The sequence below is a fragment of the Lingula anatina genome, chromosome 3 (assembly GCF_051362555.1).
Source record: "Lingula anatina isolate TDL-2025a chromosome 3, LinAna3.0, whole genome shotgun sequence".
Lineage (NCBI taxonomy): Eukaryota > Metazoa > Brachiopoda > Lingulata > Lingulida > Lingulidae > Lingula > Lingula anatina.
Genome location: NC_141769.1, coordinates 21413121 through 21437819, shown reverse-complemented (window position 1 = coordinate 21437819; position 24699 = coordinate 21413121). Strand labels below are relative to the sequence as shown.

At 35.9% G+C, this 24699-nt stretch overlaps 2 long non-coding RNA genes across 8 annotated transcripts in view; both read right to left on the bottom strand.

The window, feature by feature from the left end:
- Positions 1–3599: 3599 nt before the first annotated feature.
- Positions 3600–6567, bottom strand: LOC106174169 (uncharacterized). Of its 5 annotated transcripts, none has more exons than XR_015333647.1 (3): positions 6288–6567; positions 5979–6054; positions 3600–5262 (listed from the first exon to the last, which is right to left on the bottom strand). It is a non-coding gene; the product is annotated as an uncharacterized LOC106174169 (long non-coding RNA). The 5 variants fall into 5 exon arrangements; XR_015333650.1 differs by having other exon boundaries at positions 6311–6567; XR_015333648.1 differs by having other exon boundaries at positions 5966–6054; positions 6288–6566.
- Positions 6568–20510: 13943 nt separating this feature from the next.
- The window catches only part of LOC147763065 (uncharacterized), a 45363-nt gene continuing 41174 nt past the window's right edge, over positions 20511–24699 (bottom strand). For 2 of the 3 annotated variants that reach the window (XR_015333386.1, XR_015333384.1), the window contains one exon: positions 20525–24552. This is a non-coding gene — a long non-coding RNA (uncharacterized LOC147763065). Of the gene's footprint in view, positions 24553–24699 lie in introns of all 3 variants that reach the window. The other variant, XR_015333385.1, reaches the window with a different exon arrangement.

Here is a 24699-nt window from a genome sequence, read left to right as displayed (position 1 = left end):
CCAGAGGCAGTATCCTCTCTCTGACCCTCTTGTTTTCACCTTTCTCAAATGAATTGTGGAAAAAACTTCAATTACACATAGCAGGTTAACTGGTTTTACCTTTTTATTGTTAAACTTAAGTGGTATACATTTCACAAACTTTGGACTAGATTTGTCAAAATTATTAACTTTTAACTATTTTCATCCATGGAATTTGCCAGTTTTTTTAGGTAGTTATCAGTTTTCTCAAATATGTTGTCCTAAAAATTACTTTCATTACATACAGTTAACTGATCAGCTTATCTCAGATTATTTCAGTTGCCAAGCTACAGTTGTACAAGTTTCACAAACATGATAGTACATCTCGCAGAGTGAAGAACGTTTAACTAATTTAATCTGGGGAATTTGGCAGTTTTTTAAATGTAATGTGCACACTTCTGAAATATATATTGTTAAAAAATACACGGTCAGTTACACATTAATCAGTAATTACACAGTGTAACTGATGAGCTTATCACATTTCTATTGTTGTTAAGCAGCATTGTACATATCACAAATAATGGACTAAATTTGTCAGAATTATTAATGCTTAACAATTGTAAGCCATGCAATTTACCCGTTTTCTTAATGTAATTATCTGTTTTCTGAATGTTCTCAAAAAAAAAATCACAATCAACTGATAAGCTTGTCTCAGATTTATATAAAGTTGTTAAGCTTCAGTTGTACAAATGTCACAATCATTGGACTTAATATGTCATTATTATTTTAATTCAAAACATTTAACTGTTTTTATCATCGGAATTTGCCAGTCTTTTAAGTCTAGTTTTCACTTCTCAAAAATTCACTTCAATTACACACAGTCAACAGCTTACCTCAATCATAATCAAGTTGCTCTTTCTAGACTGAAACACGGATGTAGGTCTAACGTTTAAAAACCAACCTTATTACATTTTTGCTCACATACACCTGCACATACACTGTAGATTCATGTGTGGACATACAAAGACGTGGATGTCATATACAGCTACATGTAGTGTGTTGATATCATAATGTGGTAGGTACTTATTGCAACAGAGACGATCATATTTTCCTCCAGGTGGCGTTATAGTACTGCCCAGTTTGTCAAACATGGCGAAAACTGTTCAGATAAAAGCAGTGGACCAATTTAGAATCGCCATTGACCTACATAATAATATTTCATTTTGGGTGTTTTCTTCTGGTTTCTTTTTTAAATATATTTAACACAAATGCACTATATATATATATATATATATATATATATATATATATATATATATATATATATATATATATATATATATATATATATGCATTTTGATTTTATTAAATTTTTAATCAAGTTTTGTTCGTCAGATTAGGGTGAGGGTTGGACTGAAAAGCTTTACCCCTCCCCCATAAGGCAAATTGAACCTACTCACTGGGAAGAGTTGTTACACCTTACGTGATCAGGGAGTGGATGCGAGGCGGTCTGGAAACTAAGTATACGAATATTTGTGTTTTAACCTATTCAGTATAACGTTTCAATGTATCAGTGTTAGGGATTTAATGTTCACTTTATTTATAATTGATTTTATAAGAAGTGCTGTGACGCGTGCATGCATAAAAATGGTTTGGCCATTCCCCAGTGTTTCCCCCACAACATTTTGCTTCCTCCATTACTTCACCTTATCACGTCCTATGGAAATGTCAATTATTTCGAACTTCGTTAGTAGAAAAAGTATCGTCAGTTGAAGACGTACCAGGAGTATATTTGCAAGAAGCAGACAAAAAAGGGGAAATGCTGTGGAATCTCCCATTTAAATTCCTATTTACTGACATGTAAATATTTGTAGTAAGCGGTTTGAGGTCGAAATAAAAAGAGCATAACAGACAGTAGGTACACTGTATAAGACTTCCATTTCGAAAAACGATTTCACTAGTCCAGTTGTACTATTTCAGTCCGTTGAATATATAAGTTTAATTATAGCTACACGTACAGATCTTTGTGTGACGGAGTTTTAAAAATTGTGGGTTCACTGGCCAACAATGTCAACCCTTCAAGGCATAGGGGGCGAACTGATAGCGCAAAATACTCTTTCAAACAAATGTTAATCGTTCTGTTGATACCTCATGTTGATACCTTTAAAATAAGGCATTGAGTACTAGAAACATGGCGTGTTTAAGACTGCGTGGTCGTCAGATACAGGTTTGGTTTATTTCAGTAAAGATATCTGCCCCTTATGCCTTTCAACTTGCTCTATTCTCGTAAGACCTTCAAGTTTGCTGGCGTGGCCTTTGTTAAATGATACTACAATATTGATTACCCTCTACCAGGGCCACAGATTGATTCTTCACTAGATACACGTTTTCACAGATATGTTTCTAGTTAAACGATGGGACTTCTGTCCTGCATGCGTCAGAGAAAAGTGCACATGAAATCAGCGGCCCTGGGAGATTGTTGGTTATGATACACGCGACCAAGAAAGTTCGGAAACGTGAAATTGTTTTTCAATAATCAAAAAAAAAAAAAATGTAATGTGTTGGGAAAATTTTCTGTGTAAATAAACATTAACAAATTGTGGGTTCATTAATCAACAATATTTGGTTAAAATATTTACTGTAACTAAATATGGTTATTTTATAATTATTCAAAATAACGATGTTTCCGAACTTTTTAGGGCGAAAGTACCAGCAAGGTAACGAGTGGTGACTAAATCAAATAAATCATGTAAATATAGAAATAGTCACAAGTTATTGATCTTATTAGTCAGTGACGCACACATTTTGTGTAATAATTGATGAACTGCTTTATATCTCTTTAATTACTGTCAATTTCTCAAATTTGTTCGGATTTTTTTTTAGGAATGCTTGTAGATATTGATAACACCAAACCGTAAACGAGTAGTTAAGTTGACCATTTATTGGTGAAATGTAATACATTTGTTGTATATGTTACACCTTTGAGATATAACTTTGTTTTACATGCATGTCTTACAGATATTCAAAGTGATTAAGTAGTGATTTAAGTGTACTTAAACTTGGTAGTTTTACAATAAAATACTTAGAGATAATTAATACATAGTTGTTTGGCACTAAATAAAGACTTTCCAAATATACAAAATGTCTTAGTTATTTCTTTGACGGTTGCGTTTCTCAGCGGCAACCTGGGGTTGGGCTTCAAACTTGTCTTACGTTTCTAAAATTTCTTTAAGGTATTACGATTTGTTTAGAATTTTACTTAGGTTACTACAATAATTTCATTGACTCAATGGTACCCCTCGGGTTTGGGTTCGTTTCTTGGTTCGGGTACTTGTAAATCATTGAATACTTTTCAAGGGGCTTTACAGAAATTTCCCTTTGGTTACTATAAGAGGAAAGTCTTCTCGGGGAGGGTGGGTGGGAAAAGATAGAGGAGTAGGTAACGCGCTTGCCTCCGAGTCAAAAAGTCCCAAGTTCGAAACCTGGCGCTGCTGGGTCCCAGCAAATTACCTTTTGCAAAAAAATATTCAAATAATCAAGGTAAACTAATACAAGAGGCTCTATAGGTAAGACCTGTGAACTAGAGAACGAGAGTTAAAGGGAACAGAAGGTGAAAAATGAAAGGAAATTCAACATACAAATATCTGTACATTATTTTTATTATTTATTACATCCTTAATATTTTGAGCGAAAACTTAAATTTGCACACATGCGAATCAGGAACAGCATAAAAACATGGTCAATTTCCAAGCTTATTCTAGTCATGACATTTAAGAAAAATATACAAACAAAACTGAAAAGATTACGCAGAAACAAAAACGGTGACTTAAAATTCATTAATCCATAAATGCTAACGCCCTTACTCTGGTCTCCGGTGCTCAGTGACCACGAAACACTTAGCAAAAATACCCCAACATGACGCGCGGGACTGGCATCCAATCAGACCTTTTTCTCTCAATCACCCCTCATCACAACCAAAGAAATATTAATTAATAATAGATATTTTCATGCATATGGACAAAGAAGTTTTTCCAGGATAGCACTAACATTTCTGCTTTGCGAAATTGCCAAAAAGTCGAACAACACACAAATGAGCTCATGCAATGCTGATAAATTTTGGTGGCCCCAAGAAGAGGCAATCTTTATCACGTTGGTAACATATATTCCCCCTACTGCGATAACGAATGCGCAGTAATTTCGTGAAAATCCCTATTTCTCTCCTGGTTTCATTTTGTTAACATTGTTTTAGACCCCTCCCAGCACAGTAAATGTGTATCTGTCACTGATCAGACACAATATCAAAACACCGAAACCAAAGTAAGTTCATTCTTAACATGCGTCACAAACGTATGTCCGCAATTTAAAAAGGATCGTTTCTTATACATGGGCAATTCTGCAATCACGTGGACAAATTTAATCATTTTCCTAACGCTGTAATGTCCAAAGCATTATAACTTGAACAACAGTGTTTGTAAGTTATTTTTAATTAACAACTTGTTCATTTCTCAAACTTAACGGTCACTGTATGAACCCGTTTGTATCTCAAAAGTTTCATGTAATGAAGTTGAGATATTTTTCTTATCGGAATCTCAGAATTCAGTTCAATTTAATTCAAAATAAATATTTCAAATATCCTCAAATGCACAGCTAAGTGACTAATTGTAGATTTGCCCACAGACAATTTTTACCTTCAACTAGAAAATCAATAGTACTGGCGCAGTACTCTACCTAAAAATCGCATAATAATAATAATAATAATAATAATAATGATAATAATAATAATATTTGATAACTATCATTTTTGTTTTCATCCATCATTTCAGCAAAATACTTTTTGAATTAAAATTATTTTGTTAAAGGTGAACTCCAAAAAGTGCCGTATTTTTGTTTGAGAATTGATGGGTACTTCCTTCCGACACAATAATAAATATACATAATAAATAAAATACCTTGAAACGATATGAGCGGATAAATTACTGTACTACGATTTAGAAACAAATCTATATTATATAACCAGCGACATGCAGGGTCGACGCCATCCATTTCTTTCTTTTTCTCTGATCAGAAGTTTCGTTCAAAATTTTTGCTGCGTACAACAATTTTTTTATACACATTTTATGCAGAAGATTACTATCCAAGGTAAAGATTACATTTCATATCAAATGTCAACCCTGTAAATAAACTACAAGACAAACTTCAACAAGCGAGACAATCTTGGCATGGGCTCAGGCGATGTCCAACATGAATCTGATGTCTTTGATCGGCGACGCATCCAATCACCCGGTAAACAGCAGTTGGGAGTCACTGAAATAAACGAAGGAAATCACATTCATGACACAGTTTGATGAAGCAGTATGTGTATATCTTTACAACATGCTATTTGGAACACAAGGGATTATGTTAACCAAACACTATTTTGCCATTCCTATTCTTTTCTACCCTATGCACTGTTTAATGACAACATACTTCTTTGCATTCATACGTAAGATGCGGTATGAAAGGACCAGGTGCCCGGATAACAGAAATATTCACGGAAATGAAAGTCAGTGAATGAAAACATTTGGCAGATGCGCCCAATTAGTTTAAAATTGACAGGATCTAAAAAAGACATTATCTAGGCACGTTTTCACTGCCCAAGCCAGGTTTTTTCAGGCAGAGGGGGCGAGGATACATAAGCTGGATTTCGTCTAGTTTCGTTTCATGTACAATTTTTTCGCTTTTCATTTGTTCTTGTTCTTGTTTTGATTTGTTAATATGGAAGAGAGAAGGAATACCTCTTAAATTAAGGGACGGACACTGTACCCCCGACCACCCCCCACCCACCCCTCACCTCCCCAACCTGGTCCCGTCGTTTCAAGGAATGCAATGACACAATAATTCAACATCTTGTTACTGAACGTGCATTTGTCTGTTTAAAGTTTACTTTCATATACAATATATGTTTGATTTTTTGAAAACAGGTCAATGACCTCGCCAATAAAAGAACTAGGAGAATGTAGATACCTACCCAATCGTCTTACTTGTTGAGGACTTGTTCAGACCTTTGGACAGCTGCAATAAGCCCCTCACTTCCTCATTGGCAAGTGCGTTTCTTCTCTGAAATTACAGAAAATAAATCATTCAAACTCTGAGCTGATTTTGAAATTCTAATGAAGAGTGTATTGAACATAAGTGCAATGTTCCCACAGTCATAAGGACTAAAATGTCCCTGTGCGAAACGCATCATTTGGACAAACGTCGTCTACACAAAATACACAACGTTATATTATATCATCTATACAATACTACGGCAGCTTCCTGTCATTTTCTGTGCTAAATTTTTGGCCTACATGTGGAAATTGCAGCAACGTACCAAGAACCTCTGTCTTCTCCATCTTCTATTGACCTTGGTCCTACCTGAACACCTCTCACCGAAATGCTCACCTGTATTACATAATAATGTACAGGTCACCCGCTTTTTGAACGCAAGTTTCGATTTAAACTTGTTTTTGTTATTTGATATGGCGCAAGGGGTCCTAATCCCGGGATGGTGATTTAGGTATTTCTGCTATCATATTGGCAAAAATAATAACATCTTATCAACCATTTAGTTTAATATCAAATTATTTGGCTATGTTTCCCCCCCTCCCCCCCAAAAAAAGTCACCTGTACTGATTGTGTTAGAGAAGACAAGATGCGTTTTTTGTTTACCCGATTTGTACAGAATGTTAAAATTAGTGGCAGCGTTCATTAGGACCTAGAGTGAGTACAGCTTAGTTAAAGGGATAATAACTCTTGGTTTTGGCTAAAAAATGAATTTTCCTGGAGTAAACAACAATTTTCCCATACTTACCAATGGTTAATGAATCCATTTTTACATTCAAAGTTAGTCCCTGTTTTTTTTTCTAAAAAGTTTGGTTTTTTGTTAAAATCTCTTAAGAGATTATAACAGAGTATAGCCATCAATGGATGTCACGTGGTCTGAAGACAAGCTTAGATATCAGAATAATAGCTATAACTGCCATTTTTGTGGTAAAACAGAATATATTGTATTTGTATGAGTTATACACAATGTTTTTATTGTGAAATATAGATCTCATACGAAGAGTTATTATCCCTTTAACTAGAGCTCTCACAGCTAGGATTTACTTAACAGATGTGTTTTATAAAGTACATAAAAAACTAATACTGACTCAGACTAGGTGTAAATGTTCTCACCTCCCTTGAGAAGATACAGCCCAGCTGTCGTATGAGAGGGTACCACTGAGGAGGGGGGAGGCTGATCACAATTCACACGAAATAAAATCATCAATTCACAAACCACAGTTTATAAAACTTTATTCATATTTCACTGAAAATGTGCGTCAAAAATCACTGAACCACCGGGTATAATGACTTTCTTTCACGAATAACGGAGAGTAAAAAGTGCCATGTACGAGTCACAGGAATGGGGTGCTTCACGCTAAATAAAATGAACGTTTCACGCATCTTGGGAAGTAAATAATGGCTTTCAAGGGTAAGGAAAATACCCAATGGAAGCCTCGTATGGGGCTGTGATAACTAACGTACGAACAATACTGCCAAAATGTTTCAATCACCTTTGCGAAAGAAACTTCAGCTACAACTACCTACTCTTAGAATATTACTTTTGCAAGGTTGAAGATGTTACCCCCCTCCCAAGCATCAAATTAAACTACCAGCCCAGACGCGGGTACCAGCCCAGGGGTAGCGGCGTCTGATCTACCAGTGAATTCAGGATCATTCGGTGCCCAGTCTGGTAGTTGGCTAGGCCTAGTATAGTATATGTTAGATTCACGACATTAACTCTTAAACTAAAATAGGTTTCCAACACTATCCATGAATTATTACTCGAATAACATCTTTATTCCCCCAGTCCAGGCTAACGTTGGCTTCACTAACACAATTGGGTGGTTTTTGCGGAGGCCGTCACAATCATGGTTGAGACAGCGTCATAAACCAGACACCGCAGCCTGTGGCACATTTTTCTTATGAACAAAGATTGTTCACTTAAAATATTCTTCACAGTGGCAGATAGATTAGCTAAAAAAGGGGAATGAAAAAGAGTTAAAGGCCAAAACGAGTAAAGTAGATTTAGCAAAGACGTTAAAAAATAATCACTTTGTTTAAAAGCAGGAGCTGCCAGGCCTTATAAACGGATTCTAGGCGTTAACTAACCCTACCCGCAGATCTTTTAGCTCTAACACCCATCTATACCACATAATCCGCGAATTAACCAGCACACCGTAAATGTATTTACCACCGCGCTCTTCCATTTGGTTTCAAATACAACAAAACCAGCCTTCAGTGTGTGTGTGTGTGTGTGTGTGTGTGTGTGCTCTTGTGCACACATTCTAACCGAGGACACACACCCGCCCGAAACCCACTAACCGAGGACACACCTCCAACCGAGGACGTCCTCGGTTGACATAAGCAGTGGAATGCATAAAGGGGCCCATTTCAAGTTAGGTGGTGAAATTTGACGCTATTCTGAGCCAGTCCTCGGTTATGCTGTATAGCGCGGGCCAAATTCCCGCCACGAGTGTATCAGAAATACTGTCCAACTTTTTGTCTGAAATCGGGCTATACACACGCGTCCTCGGTTGTGCTGTAAAGGGCGGACCAAATTCCGCGTCCTCGGTTGTGCTGTAAAGGGCAGACTAAACTGAAACTAATGTTATATCTCAGATGTCTATATATTCAGTAAGTTCATATTTTTAAACTAAAGGTCTTTTTTTATCAAATTAAGCTCTCCTAGGCCGTTACGTAACTACATAACTATCATCGCACTGTACATATTACGGCACGCTTCTTTATTAGTACAACTGACTTGGAGTGGTTTAAATAAAGAAGAACTGTCTGAATTTGTGGCTCACTCGGTAGATCTTAGGACCGACAATCTTTTGAGGGTGCAAGAATTACTCTGAAGTATCAAATAAACGTACCGGTAGGCCTACGTTAATTAATTTTCCAAATTTCTTCCCGCCGGTACGCTCCACTTTCACCCAGTACGCTTATTAATTTTTCAAAAATCTTCCACCCGGTATGTTTATTAAATACATATTGTACCGGTGGGAAATTACACAAGTACAAGTCACGCTTTTTATTTTCTTAAATTGAAGTATAATGAGAAGAAAATTGAGATCTCAACTCATTACCGACTGTTCTACCAACAGCACTGGAAAGTAGGTCAAGCGGAAGTCGCTCTCTGAACACAACAGTACATGCGTCACCTGATTTCAGTTCCTATAAATAGACGTGCTTTCCCTTCAACAGTGACAACTACTCATGTACATCGATCGAATGATGCAATGTCGCAAGGTGATAGGATCATATTTATAGCTAAGGAGGTCATTTCAAGTGCAGCAAAGACGTTGTGCCTGTTTTCAAACGTCAATTATTTCATGCCGATTTATGATTTAAACGATGTTAAATTACATTTCTATGTAAGATAAACCCTTAGGAGTTTACAGGTATGCAAAACGAACCTTATATCTGAGAATAAATTTACTATGAATAACGTCTCCGTATGGCTCTCGGAGGCGGCTTAGGTGCGACATATCTGGGTCTTCGGCCCCTGACGATTATGAAATTTAACTCATGGCAAATATATATATATATATATTTTTTAAATAAATTAGATATCCCGTTTTTAAGATAAATTATAATACTGAGTGAATTTTACCTGGTGAATTTTTTTTTTTTTTTTTTTTACAATGATCAATAGCTAGCTTTTTTCTTTCTCTTCTTCTTCTTTACTTTTATTTATTTATTTCATTTTTTCTTTTTTTTTGGGGGGGGGGGGGAGTGGTGCAAAGGTTTTTTCCACCCAGTACTTTTATTCCATCCAGTACTTTTATTAAATTTCGAGATTTTTTACACCCAGTACTTTTATTCCATCAGTACTTTAATTAAATTTTGAGATTTTTTCCACCCAGTACTTTTATTCCATCAGTTCTTTTATTCGATACTTCAGAGTAAATTAAAAGGGTAAATGGATCGTCCGTAAACCCCCTTTACACTGAATGGGCCCCTGTCGGTCCATGTCGCTAACACAGAGCACACATATTCATAAACACCGCATTTGCAAGAACCGCTTTGTGAAATAAAAAAAGATAAAAAAGACGCCCCGACAATTACGCGTCCTGATATATAGGCCTACAGTTCGGATATGCACACGGCAAAAACGATTAAGGGACCGTTCCCAGATCCTATCGTACTAACTATGGATCGATCTCTCCCAGAAGGAATGCTATATAAATTGCAATCAACGTAATCAGTGTGATCTGGCCAATTTTACAAAGTTGCTGTTTTTCCCTTTTCTCAGCATAATATTATATGCGATGCAACATTTTAAAGAGAACCGATAGGTCTATTTTCATGAAACTCACAGAACTGATGAATATTAGTTAAACGCAGGTCAAGTTTGAAAATCTTCATAATGGGCTGCTTTTTTTTTCAGAAAATTTGCTGTTGTTTTTGCTTTTTTCAGCATACATGCAACACTGTAAACACAGTTCAAGGAGAAGCAATAGGTCTATTGTCATGAAACTCACAGAACTGATGATTATTAGTAAAAGGGTTGTCAAGATCAAAAATCGGCATATCCGGGCCATTTTTTGTCAAAAGTTATGCTGTTTTTTTTCTGCCATTTTCAGCATATAAGTAACACTGTAAGCACATTTCAGGGAGAACCAATAGGCCTGTTGTCATTAAACTCACAGGAGTGATCAATGTTACCAATATACAAATCAAGTTTGAAAATAGGATTGATTGGTTGAGTTTTGTGGAAGTTGTGCCTTGTTTTGATATATATAAGTGGTTTTCCTCAGATTTGATTGTCAGGCATGTTGACAGTTTCGTTATTGAACTAACTAGATATGTAAATATGTTAGTGTTTGTCTGAAATTTTCTGCATCTTTACAACATTGCTAGTTGATTATATAAATATGACGGTAAACATGTTATCATGTACTGTGTAATACAGTGTCTCAAAATGGAGGCAATTGGGTGATTATTTTCAAAAGTTTTGCATTTTTTCTCCTTTTTTCATTGTACATGCAACACTGTAAACACATTTCAAGGAGAACCAATAGGCCTCTTTTCATAAAACTCACAGAACTGATGATTATAAGTAAAAGAATGGTCAAGATTGAAAATCAGCATGACCAGGCCCTTTTCTTTCAAATGTTATGCTGTTTTTTTTCAGCATATAAGTAACACTGTAAGCACATTTCAGGGAGAACCAATAAGCCTGTTTTCATGAAACTCACAGGAGTAATCAATGTTATCTATATACAAATCAAGTTTAAAAATAAGATTGATTGGTTGAGTTTTGAGGGACTTCAGCTTTTATTTGTATATAAGTGGTTTTCCTCAGATTTGATTGTCAGGCATGTGGACAGTTTCGTTATTGAACTAACTAGATATGTAAATATGTTAGTGTTTGTCTGAAATTTTCTGCATCTTTACAACATTGCTAGTTGATTATATAAATATGACGGTAAACATGTTATCATGTACTGTGTAATACAGTGTCTCAAAATGGAGGAAATGGGGTGATAATTTTCAAAAGTTTTGCATTTTTTTTCTCCTTTTTTCAGTGTACATGCAACACTGTAAACACACTTCAAGGAGAACCAATAGGCCTGTTTTCATGAAACTCAGAGAACTGATGATTATTAGTAAATTAAAAAGAATGATCAAGATTGAAAATCAGCATGACCAGGCCCTTTTCTTTCAAATGTTATGCTGGTTTTTTTTTCAGCATATATGTAACACTGTAAGTACATTTCAAGGAGAACCAATAAGCCTGTTTTCATGAAACTCACAGAACTGATGATTATTAGTAAAAGAATGGTCAAGATTGAAAATCAGCATGACCAGGCCCTTTTCTTTCAAATGTTATGCTGTTTTTTTTTAAGCATATAAGTAACACTGTAAACACATTTCAAGGAGAACCAATAGGCCTCTTTTCATAAAACTCACAGAACTGATGATTATAAGTAAAAGAATGGTCAAGATTGAAAATCAGCATGACCAGGCCCTTTTCTTTCAAATGTTATGCTGTTTTTTTTTTTCAGCATATAAGTAACACTGTAAGCACATTTCAGGGAGAACCAATAAGCCTGTTTTCATGAAACTCACAGGAGTAATCAATGTTATCTATATACAAATCAAGTTTAAAAATAAGATTGATTGGTTGAGTTTTGAGGGACTTCAGCTTTTATTTGTATATAAGTGGTTTTCCTCAGATTTGATTGTCAGGCATGTTGACAGTTTCGTTATTGAACTAACTAGATATGTAAATATGTTAGTGTTTGTCTGAAATTTTCTGCATCTTTACAACATTGCTAGTTGATTATATAAATATGACGGTAAACATGTTATCATGTACTGTGTAATACAGTGTCTCAAAATGGAGGAAATGGGGTGATTATTTTCAAAAGTTTTGCATTTTTTTCTCCTTTTTTCAGTGTACATGCAACACTGTTAACATATTTCAAGGAGAACCAATAAGCCTGTTTTCATGAAACTCACAGAACTGATGATTATTAGTAAAAGAATGGTCAAGATTGAAAATCAGCAAGACCAGGCCCTTTTCTTTCAAATTTTATGCTGTTTTTTTTTTTTTTTTTTTTTTTTTTTTTCAGCATATATGTAACACTGTAAGCACATTTCAGGGAGAACCAATAACTTAAAGCCTGTTTTCATGAAACTCACAGAACTGATTATTATGAGTAAAAGCATATTAGTAACACTGTAAGCACATTTCAGGGAGAACCGATAGGCCTGTTGTCATTAAACTCACAAGAGTGATCAATGTTATCTATATACAAATCAAATTTAAAAATAAGATTGATTGGTTGAGTTTTGAGGGACTTCAGCTTTTATTTGTATATAAGTGGTTTTCCTCAGATTTGATTGTCAGGCATGTAAACAGTCTCATTATTGAATTTACTAGATATATAAATTGGGTTGTTTGACAATTTCTGCGTCTTGACAATATTGCTAGTTGATTATATAAAAATGATGGTAAACCTGTTATCTTGTATTGTGTAAAAAAAGTGCCAAAATGGAAATGAACTCGTATCATTGTAGTTTGTCAGATTCAATCATTCACAATGTTCGTAATGGAGGAAATTGGACATTTAAACTTGTTATATTGATATTTTTGCCATCTCGACAATTTTCTTAGTTGATCATGTGAAATGGCAGTAAACTGTATTATTTTATGTAAAAAAGTTAAAAATGGAAAGAAACCCATTTCAGTACAGTGCTCTCTTGTATACATTTAGCATTTTCAAAGTATGACTTTGGAGTTCCATGAACCTGAAAACCTTTGCTAGTCACATTTTCTGAATATTCATGATACTAATATTTTATTATAAAAAATTGATGATCATTATGCTGTTAAGCATTATATAATATTGCATCAAATTGGAAGAAAGCACAATTTTGGGTGCTGCTGGCATGATGTCCTCAATTGTAAAATTGTGTACTGTGCAAGTCTGTATCCAATGGACGACACTTTGTGTTATCAAAATATAAAATTCATGATAATAAAAGAGTGCTAAATAGAAAATAAGCATTATGAAAATAAAATGTTTGAAAACGAATTTCTTTGGTCTTTTATTTTATTTCATCAGTATCCTTTCTTTTCCTAAATTAATTGATGTTTTATCTCATAATCTTCAATTCTAAAAAAGTGGCAAAGCCCAGCATTAAATATTGTATAACTGTTCATTTAATCATCACCTCTGGTGTTATTTTGGAATTTACCTTAAATATGAAAGAATTTCATAAAAATGTGAATTGCTGCAAAGTAACGCTATATAAAATTTGCTTTGCATTAAAAGTACAATCATTATTACATGTAGATGCATGCATGTCCTCGGTTGTAATGTGTAGTGTCTGTCCGTGTGTGTGTCCGTGTGTGTCCTCGGTTAGAATGTAAAATTCTTGTCAGCAAAAAATTAGTTTTTATAAAAAATTAATTTATAACATTCATACTTGAATAGATTTTACCCTAAATTGAATGTTTTTATTTTGATTTAACCAAGGAATAAGATGTCCTCGGTTGTATGGTGTTGTGCTGATGTCCTCGGTTGGTACACATAGACAAGTATGTGTGTGCGCGTGTATGCTGTAACACACTTTTTATCATAGTCGTAAACTCTCCTGACACATCTACTGACACTCTGCCACCCCCCCCCCCCCCCCCGGGCCAAGCACCGACCAATCTGCGTCCTAGGTGCAGTTACAGTTTGCTTGAGTCCATCATATTACTAAATTTTTCATCTACCCATCAGTACAATTGATGGCCTTTAATTTTTAAGTTTAAATAGCATGTCATCACTGCCCATTACTTATTGCGTCAGTGAAATTTCATTTTCCTATACAAATATCTCATACATATTAGGCACGTGGCCTTTAACGAGCACACCCTAATGCTAAATGTGTGTAAATTTGGTGACATTTGGTGATGTCATTTTAATTTAATGGACATTTCTTTTCCCCTGTGAAAATCACAGCGAAACGTCGGATTTGAGGGGGTACATGTAATAAATGTGAATAAATGGTATTAAATATTGATATCTTCACCGATAGCTTGTATTTGCTGTATCAATAATCATGTTAGTTATGGTATCTGAAATGAAAATCACTATTTATAACAATTTTCACCTGTGATGTGATCATTTATAAATAAAAGCACATGATACTGAGGGTGTGACAACCTTTTTGACCAATGTTGTATATCTCAGATAAATATTTTCAGTCCTTAATTTTGCTCTTCATTTACATGGAATGAGCATCGCCTGTGTTTGTACCGTAATTACTATCTTGATCTTGATTCTTTCTCATGTGAAATTTAAATGAGATTACATTACAGTGCAATCTACTTTAAATACGAATAAAACAGAAGTGAGCCAGCGCATGGTAGCCTGTGGTATCTATACTACCGTCAATTACTTCGTAGGGCTAAAAGAGGCAAGAATCATGATAGGGCGGATAAAGATGTTATAGGGACATATTTTTGAATAGCGACTGTACGTGTCCCTCTTATAGAAACGTTGTCTTTGCCACAGAGTCTCTGACACAACCAAGAGTCTTTGATCCTCTTACCTGCTGGAATATTGTTTGTTGTTCAGAGAAGTCGAAGTCCAAGTGAAATTTACCCAGGACCCCATGACGCCATCGAAAGTTGGTCACGATCCTCATGGAAGAAACATGGCATTCAACGCGTCCTGCTCTAAGATGGACAGCTTGGACAGCAATTAGCACGGCTTGTATCTGTGTACAGCTTGTTGGAGGACTTTCTCGTTACTGGGACAAGTTCGGGAGCGCAAATTTTCTATGAAGGTGGAGAATATTGAGCAGTTGTGTCCTTATGTCAGACTGTGACCTTATGCTGGCGTTCCTGATTAATATACGCGAGGGTACACTTCATCCGTGTTGAAGGGTATCAATACACGCACTCAAGCACATCCGAAACTCAATTTCCACAAGTTACCTCACACCTTTATCTGTCATCTTATTTACCTCCCCCCCCCCCAACACACACACACACACACACACACACACACACACACTCACACACACACACACCGCACACTTCCCTCAGAACACTGGATATTTTGTCGAAGGCTGGTTTCATCACATTGCCTTTTAATCTACCGTACAGTATATATGTAAGTTTCAAGATATTTACTCTTAAACTAAAATAGTTTTCCAACAGTACCCATGAATTATTATTTTATTACTTTAAGAACATCTCCCCCCCCACCTGTCTCGCGTTATGTCTTCACTAACCCAGTTGGGTGATATTTGTAGAGTCCGTCACAATCATGGTTGAGACAGCATCAACATTAAAACAACAGCCCATATGAACAGAGATTGTTTACTTGGAAAATTTTCACAGTGGCAGATAGATTAGCAATAAATAAATTAATAAATTAATAAGAGAAGGGGATGAAAAAGAGTTCAAGGCTAATAAGAGTAGATTTGGCCGAGACATGAATAAAAATCGAAACAATTACTTCATTTCAAAGCTGGAGCTTCTGGTCAGACGATTGAACTGCACACAAAGGTCAGCGCTTTTCCATCTGGTTGTCAATAGAACAAAACCAGCCTTCAGTGTGTGTGTGTGTGTGTGTGTGTGTGTGTGTGTGCGTACGTGCATGCTGTAACACAGTTTCAGCGGAGTGATAAACTCTCCTGATAGGCCTACATGGCCTGACTCTTTACCTCCTCCCCCCCCTCCCCCCCCCCCCCCCCCCCCCCCCCCCCCGGACGAAGCACCGAGCAATCCGCGACCCAGGTACAGTTACAGTTTGCTTGAGTCCGTCATAACACTTTCTTTTTTTTTCATCTAACGTGCAAGACAAGTGATGAGTCATGCATTATTAGGCGAAGAACATCCAGCCCCGTCTCACGTTGTCTTCACTAACACAATTGGGTGGATTTTTTGGAGTTCGTCACAATCATGGTTGAGACAGCGTTATGAACAAGACACCGCAGCCTGTGGCACATTTCACTTATGAACAAAGGTTGATCACTTAAAATATTCTTCACAGTGGCAGATAGATTGGCCAAAAAAGAGGATGAAAAAGTTCAATAAGAGTAAAGTACGAGTATTCTCCAGTGTATGCCTTAGCGAATCTTTAATAAAAATGAAAATTTTCGCCCTTGTTCGTTTTTTGTCTTTTACTTTTGATTCTGCAGTCGTAGCAAATTCTCTTTTTAAACTTTCATAGTGAATAATTTAGTTGAATCTCTCTTTTTTTATTAAAAAATGTAACTTCTTTGGAAATTGTCACCTTCTGTTTCCAGTACGTGGCCGTTCGTCTTTTCACCCAGACACCCACCCTTAATTTTGGATCTTCCTCTCATAGTAATGGGACGGATTTTCTTTCAGTTATTTAGAGGAAAACTATGTCAATTAGCTGATAAAACTTGTACATGAAAGCATTAATTATATCATAGCAGTCGGGAGCTGTGTCAACATCTTTTTACAGCTTTACATTTTAACTGAATTACTAACATTTTTCATCTTTTATTTTTTACGATCATCAGTGCAGAACTATTATTGTCTCTGTAACAGCCAGTTGAAAACCTTCAAAATGTTATTCTCTTAATTTTACAACAAAACATTAATTTTTGTAACCAAAAGAGTTTTGTTTTTCTTTCTTTTTTTAATTGAGGGTACCATTGGTGTGTGTGGGGGGTGGGGGGGGGAGGGGGGTGATCACGGTTCATGGGAAATAAAATAATTAATTTACAAATCACAGTAAATAAAACTTCAGTCAGATCTGAGCGAGTATTTCTAAAGACTAAAAATATGTTCAGAAATATATGCAGAGATAAGAAAGCACAATTAGAAAGGACGCGACGTTTAGAGCTTATTGATTGTCGTAACAAATTCTAAATTCTGGGCGTGTATAAAAAATACCAGTAAACAATCCCAAAGCGTCAGTAAAGAGACGCAATATATTTCAGGAGGAAAATGGTTTAGCTATTTTAAGGCATTGTTTGCTTTAAAAGAACATACTAATAGTGCTAATGACGATATAAAAGAAAGTATTTTCAGAGATATGAATTATGTTAGAGACTCAAGTACATGTATACTAGGTAGGGATATAACGGAAGATGAAATTATTCAAAGTGTTAAATCACTTAATAACGGAAAAGCGGCGGGTATTGATGGTACATGCATAGAAATGTACAAGCAAACTATAAACAAAACATTACCTTATTTAAAATTGTTATTTAACAAAGTGTTACCAACAGGTAACGTCCCTCAAGACTGGTGCGTAAGCCTCATCACACCAATTCACAAAAAAGGAGCTAAACTAGACCCTAATAATTACAGGGCTATTTCTGTGGTGAACAGTCTTAGTAAGTTATTCTGAATATCTTAAGTTATCGCCTGACCTCATGGGCCGAGGAAAATGGTGTGATAGACGAATCTCAAGCTGGATTTCACAAGGGGTATTCTACAACAGATAATATCTTTAGCCTTCAAGCAGTTATCCAAAAATATTTGTCAAGACAGAAAGGTCGACTTTAAGTTTTTTACATAGATTTTTAAAAAGCTTATGATAATTGTGTCCATGAACAACTCTGGAAAAGCCTGCAGCGTAAAGGAATTCCAGACAACAGTAATCTACTTTTAGTTTTTAAAACGATGTATAACCAACTCAAATCGTGTATAAAAACACACAATTGTCTTACTCCATTTTTCCCATGCGGAATTGGAACCAAACAAGGGATGTGTGAGCTCTACGATTATCTTCTCTCTATTTGTGAATGATTTGGTCGAATACATGAAACTTAAATGTGGTAATGGAATCTTTATTACTGCAGACTTTACAGAATTGCATGCCTTAATGTTTGCGGATGACGTCTCAACTATTGCGGAAACTGTTATTAAGCTACAAAGACAAATTAATTCAGTGAGTGATTTTTGTGACGAAACAGGTATGAAATTAAATCTAGACAAGTCCAAGATAATGGTATTCAGGAGGGGTGGCGTATTAAAAAATGCGAAAATGGACATATAAAGGAAGTAGAATTGAGGTCGTATCCAGTTATAAATATTTAGGAGTCTTATTCACTCCTCGATTAACTTGGTCTAGAACGCAGGAACACTTGTTACTACAAGCGATAAAGGCATCTAACGCAATATTCCGCTGTCAAAAATATTTTGATTATCAAGAAGCCTTTAAACTGTTCGATGCAACTGTGAAACCGATTTTAATATATGCAGCAGAAATATGGGGGTTTCAACAGTGCGCAAAAGTTGAACAAATTCATGTCCGTTTTTTGCAAAAAAGTAGCCTGCTTAAATCAAAATGTGACAAATGTTCTAACATTAAGCGAATGTGGTAGACTCCCTCTTTATGTGTCACACATGACTAAATGTATTAAATACTGGGTCAAACTGTTAACTATGCCAGCAGAGAGGTATCCTAAAACCCCCTTTACACTGGACGGCGTCCTTTCTGCGTCCTTTGTGCGACCATGAAACTGGCCAGGACGCCGTCGGACGCTCAAAGAACGCACAGTGATCGCCAAGGTCGCACAAAGAACGTTCAAGCATCGCCGAGGACGCCATGGACGCCGCGAAGTTTTGAGCATGTTCAAAACAATCGCAGAGAGAACGCGATGTAGGATGGTCGATCAATGGACGCAGAAAGGACGCACGGGCATCGCCGTAGTCGCAGAGAGAACGCACAAGCATCGCCGCGGTCGCAGAGAGGACGCACAAGCATCGCTTTGGTTGCAGAATGAAAACTCAAAGATCTTCCAGTGTTTGACACGTAGAACGTTATTTTTTTCACTCTCAAACGGGGCCGTGCTGAGGTATTTTTCACCAGAAAGGAATTCTAAGGGTAACAGTGGTCTCATAGCAGCCTCCGCTTGTTTTTTCCCTAAAATTCATGAAACGATCCATTTTTTGAGGTTATTATTAAACGAATATTTTGCCTTTTTTACAAGATTAATTGTCAGAACTTTTTGCAGAATGCTTCATTTGAAAACGGATTCAAACATTCTGTGTTGTGTCAGTCATACTTTCTCCTTTTCGGTCCCTGTCCATCCTTCTTATAAGGATAACAATGAGCATCTGTTGATTATCAGTCCATGCAGACCTTGCATCACTATAGTTTAAAGCGTTTATTCCCATTTATTTGTTTTGTGTGCTGGAAATGTTCTTTATTGGATGACCTGGTTAGAACCGATGAAAAGAAGAGTTAGAATAACGCTCATCGGTCAAGCAGGATGCAGAATGATCGTAGAATAGACGCCACTGATCGCCGATGAAGGTACAGAGAACGCAGCAAGAATGCTCAATGGTCTCTCAAACATCGCAATGGACGCCTTGGGTTGCACAGGGGACGTACAGTGGAGACAGGCAGGTTGCTCGCAGTTTTACAGGTAAAATCAAGATTCGGTCGTTCAAAGGACGCACAAGGGACGCAGACGCCTTTACACTGAGACACGATTTAATTGCTTTGGCGACCGTTGAGCGTCCTGACCACATTTTTGAACGCAGAAGGGACGCAGAAAGGACGCCGTCCAGTGTAAAGGGGCCCTAAGCAATGTTATATCATGTTACGCCGTTTAGACACTGAAGGAAGGTCATCCTGGGCAATGATAATGCAAATAAAAAATCTTGATGATCACAAATCGACGAGTACAATACTTCGTTTCACAAAGGGCAAAGAATAAAAAGGCACATTCACGAGTCACGGGAATGGGGTGCTTCACAGACCACTAAATGATATGAACATTTCACGCATCACGGGGAAATAAAAAGTGTCTTACACAGGTAACAAATTAGAAGATACGTGTACGTATACCCAATGGGACCCTTTAAGTGAAAAAGTTTGAAAAAACATAATAATAATAATAATAATAATAATAATAATAATAGCGATTCTTACTTAAAGACATTTGGGACGTCAGGCAAGAAGCCATCATTTAACTTTTATTTAAAATAAATGAAGCACTTTAATAATAATTTTATTCCAATACACCAATATTTGACTTCTGATTTACGTTAAAAATTTTTTAAGTAAATTCTTTTTCTAAATTTATTTTATTAAACTTCTAATCTTAAAAGAAATAAACTATACATGGTACATACATTTAACTATAATCAAATACAAAAACACTCATGCTCACATACCCTACCATACTGCTCAATTACTGACAACTTCACTTTCGCCTTTATATTCCAGTATGTCCGTGTTTAAATACAATAGATATATAGTTAAATACAATAGATACATAGTTAAATACAACAGATATATAGTTAAATACAATACATATATAGTTCAACCTGCTGGGAATTCAAATGAAAAGTAAATTTTACTTTTGACAAAGACGGTGCTTTTTTGATCACTTGCAACTTTTAAAGACAATGATCCCGTTTTAATTAACTTTTACACATGTATTATTGAAAGTATTTGAGCATCTGGTGTTTCTGACCTACAGTGGAGGAAGGGGAGAAAACATCTCGATGTTATTAACACCTCCAGTAAAAAAATTGGGGGAGTTCTCTCCCAACTGGATGGTATGATGAAAGACAGAATGTAGAAAACAACAAAACAAATAATGGGTATTCCACCCATTCAGCAATTTCTTTATTCCTCATCATTATCAATCAATATTAGAATTATGATTATTCATCAATATTAGAATTATGATTTTCAAGGGCAGTAAACGTTTTAAAGTAGTTTTTGTCTCTGTATCTAATATTAACTTCACTTTAAAGCATAGCTTAGAAATGTTTTAAAATTCAGTTTTTTATTTAGTTTTATGACTCAAATAAAAACAACTTCATTTATATTTCAATATTTTTTATTGGCTGAATTTATTTTTATCTTTTTACACTAATTGGAAAAAAAACAAGATACATGTAAACATAAGACGCCCTAAGCTGGACTTTTAGGAAATGACCAAACAAAATCCATTAAACAACCCTATATTGTTAGAGATCTCAGTAATTTATTGGGAGACATAGTGTCCACAGCTGCCGTAAGCTTAAAATGTCTTCCCTGGAAAGTAGATGATGTACATTTCTCAAGATAGAACTCAGTCTCATGTTTTCCAAATGTGACGGGAATCTAACCCGCGAAGCAGGCGACCACTGTACCCCTAAACCACAGAGACGTACACTTAAGCTATAGGCATGCAGATTCGTTTTAATCTGCAGATTCGTTTTAATTACACATCTCGTTCCCTTGCTACTTACAGACGCCTGTGATGAGTTAAATTACTGGCTTAGAGACGGTAGTTTGACATGTTCAGTAACATATGTATTCTATGTAAGAAATATTAAAGGTGTATATCTCGACATAGAATGTATTTTTTTTAACTAGAGGATCAGAGAGGCGATACCGCCTCCGAATATTGTACCACCAGCTGGAGCAAGCGCATTCGTATAGACCCCCACATACACAAAATAAGGGACACAGCCACCAGTTTTGTGCTTGACAAGCTGTAAAAATGCAATCAACAAGAATTTTTTAACTTTTGCAAAAAATACATATGGTACAATCAAATTTAAGTTCTTCGTAAGATAGGTCAAGGGTCAATTTCAAGGTCACAGTAAATTGCCAGTATATGACTTCCTATTCAAGTTCAATAGTAACTATGGACCTATCTCTGCCAGTTTTGGAGATAAAAGGAAAGCAAAATTTGCAAAGTTCAATTCATGGTAAAAAGTAGGTCAAAGGTCAATTTCAAGGTCACATTTAGATTGCCAGTATATGACTTCCTATTCAAGTTCAATAGTAACTACGGACCTATCTCTGCCAGTTTTGGAGATAAAAGGAAAGCAAAATTTGCAAAGTTCAATTCATGGTGAAAAGTAGGTCAAAGGTCAATTTCAAGGTCACATTTAGATTGCCAGTATATGACTTTCTATTCAAATTCAATAGTAACTACGGACCTATCTCAGCCAGTTTTGGAGATAAAAGAAAAGAAAAAATTGCAAAATTCAGTTCATGGTGAAAAGTAGGTCAAAGGTCAATTTTAAGGTCACATAAAGATTGCCAGTATATGACTTCCTATTCAAGTTCAATAGTAACTACGGACCTATCTCTGCCAGTTTTGGAGATAAAAGGAAAGCAAAATTTGCAAAGTTCAATTCATGGTGAAAAGTAGGTCAAAGGTCAATTTAAAGGTCACATATAGATTGCCAGTATATGACTTCCTATTCAAGTTCAATAGTAACTACGGACCTATCTCAGCCAGTTTTGGAGATAAAAGGAAAGCAAAATTTGCAAAGTTCAATTCATGGTGAAAAGTAGGTCAAAGGTCAATTTCAAGGTCACATTTAGATTGCCAGTATATGACTTCCTATTCAACTTCAATAGTAACTATGGACCTATCTCTGCCAGTTTTGGAGATATAAGGGACTAAATGTTATAATTTTGGAGTTACCATAATGTGCCTTAAATTTCGTACAGAAAAAATTAATTAAAATAAAGAAAATGTCATTTTGGTCAAAATTCTTGAAATAGGAGGTGCTCTGAAGTTTCAGATGTTCAAATTTAATGAAATAATGTCATTTTTGAACACAAGTTGTCTGCTTTGCCAAGCCTTATATTTTATTTTTCCAGAGTTCAAAAATTATTTTCCATTACCGTACTGCACATTTTGCTTTTACCACCAATATGTACTTTTTGATACAGCGTAACTCGAAAACCGTATGGAATACAAAAAAACCGAGACCACCTTCAGTGTTGGGCTTTACATGCTCTACAAAATGCAAAAAAGATTGGGTCTCTAGCATTAACGGTTCCCGAATTAGAGACAGTTTTCAGTTTCGGTATCTTATGGCCGCTACTCTCGTGAAAATGCACCGATTGACCCCAAATTCATGGAGATGAAAGATGACCTGAAGGGTAACACTTTCCAATAATATTATTGGTTAAGTCTGTGTAGTGTCTGAATAACAGGGCAAAAAAAAATTTTTTCGTAAAAAATTTCATTTTTTTGAAAATTTTGGCCCATTTGACCTTGAAGTAAAGGTCAAAGGTCAAATCCAAGGGTATATTTGAAATCTACACTTATGACTTTTGGAAAGCCGTCTATAGAAATTTTTCCCATAACTCCTTCTGTAGGGTAGATAATAAGCATTTAATTTTGCCATTTTTAGACAAGGGTGCATTGTAATGAGTGCCACACCCAGACCCCAATACCGACAAAGCCCAAATTTTACGTGGAACGAGTTGAGATTATAGGTGACCTAAATCCATGAGATGGGTACGGGGGCCCTTACCGTCTAGGAGGAGAAGCGGTAACGGTAGCCATCCGGCGGAGCCGGCGGAGCTGGCAGAGCCGGCGGAACGATCCGGACGGGACCGAAACCATGTGTACCGCCAGCGCTAACGCTGGTGGTACAATTAGACAAGAAATAAGCATTACAATGTACATTACAATACAATACAAATCACTTCTCACATATACATTTCTCAAAAAACCGTATGGATAAATACATATCTGTATACCCTACCATGCCACTTTATTGCCCGCTACATGTAATTACTGTATAAAATAAATACATATAAAGACAAGCAAAGTATAATCTCTTAGTTCAGAAAACATTCGATGTCCCTGGATTACGTATGCCTTCCAATTTTTGATTTTCTGTTAATGTATTTTTTTACCTGAGAAATAAGTAGATTTATTTTATCATCATTTCTGAAAATAATATCCGATGCGTAAATCTGAACATTGGCTTCCTTTTCTTCCCTAATCCAGTTTTTGAGTTTTTCACAACATCAAAGTTTACGATATGTATATTATCTTTTATCTTTAAGAATTAAACGCATTGGACTTCACTTGATTTCGATTGACGTAAAGTTTAGTAGGTGAGCCAGACATCTAAGCTCCTTAATCTGAATGCCATTTAGTGAGAATTCCCTCGGAGAAGTGTCGATCCTGCCAGATCAATCTAGGTACGGAAATGGGTCCAAGTTAATCTACTGGTCAAGATTTGTATTTGATGAACTGAACCAGATTTGTCCTTGCTGTCACACTGATAGGAAGGTGAGCTCCCAGGCTGCTTTTCTGTTGATGAATCTTGAAAAAATTCACAACATTCCTTCAGAAGATATCCATTGCGAGAATTGATCAATATGCTTTTAAATAAAGATATTATTACCCTGTAAAAGAATACTAAATACCCAACTGCAGGAATCATTTTAGTAAGCAAAACATGACGCTTTT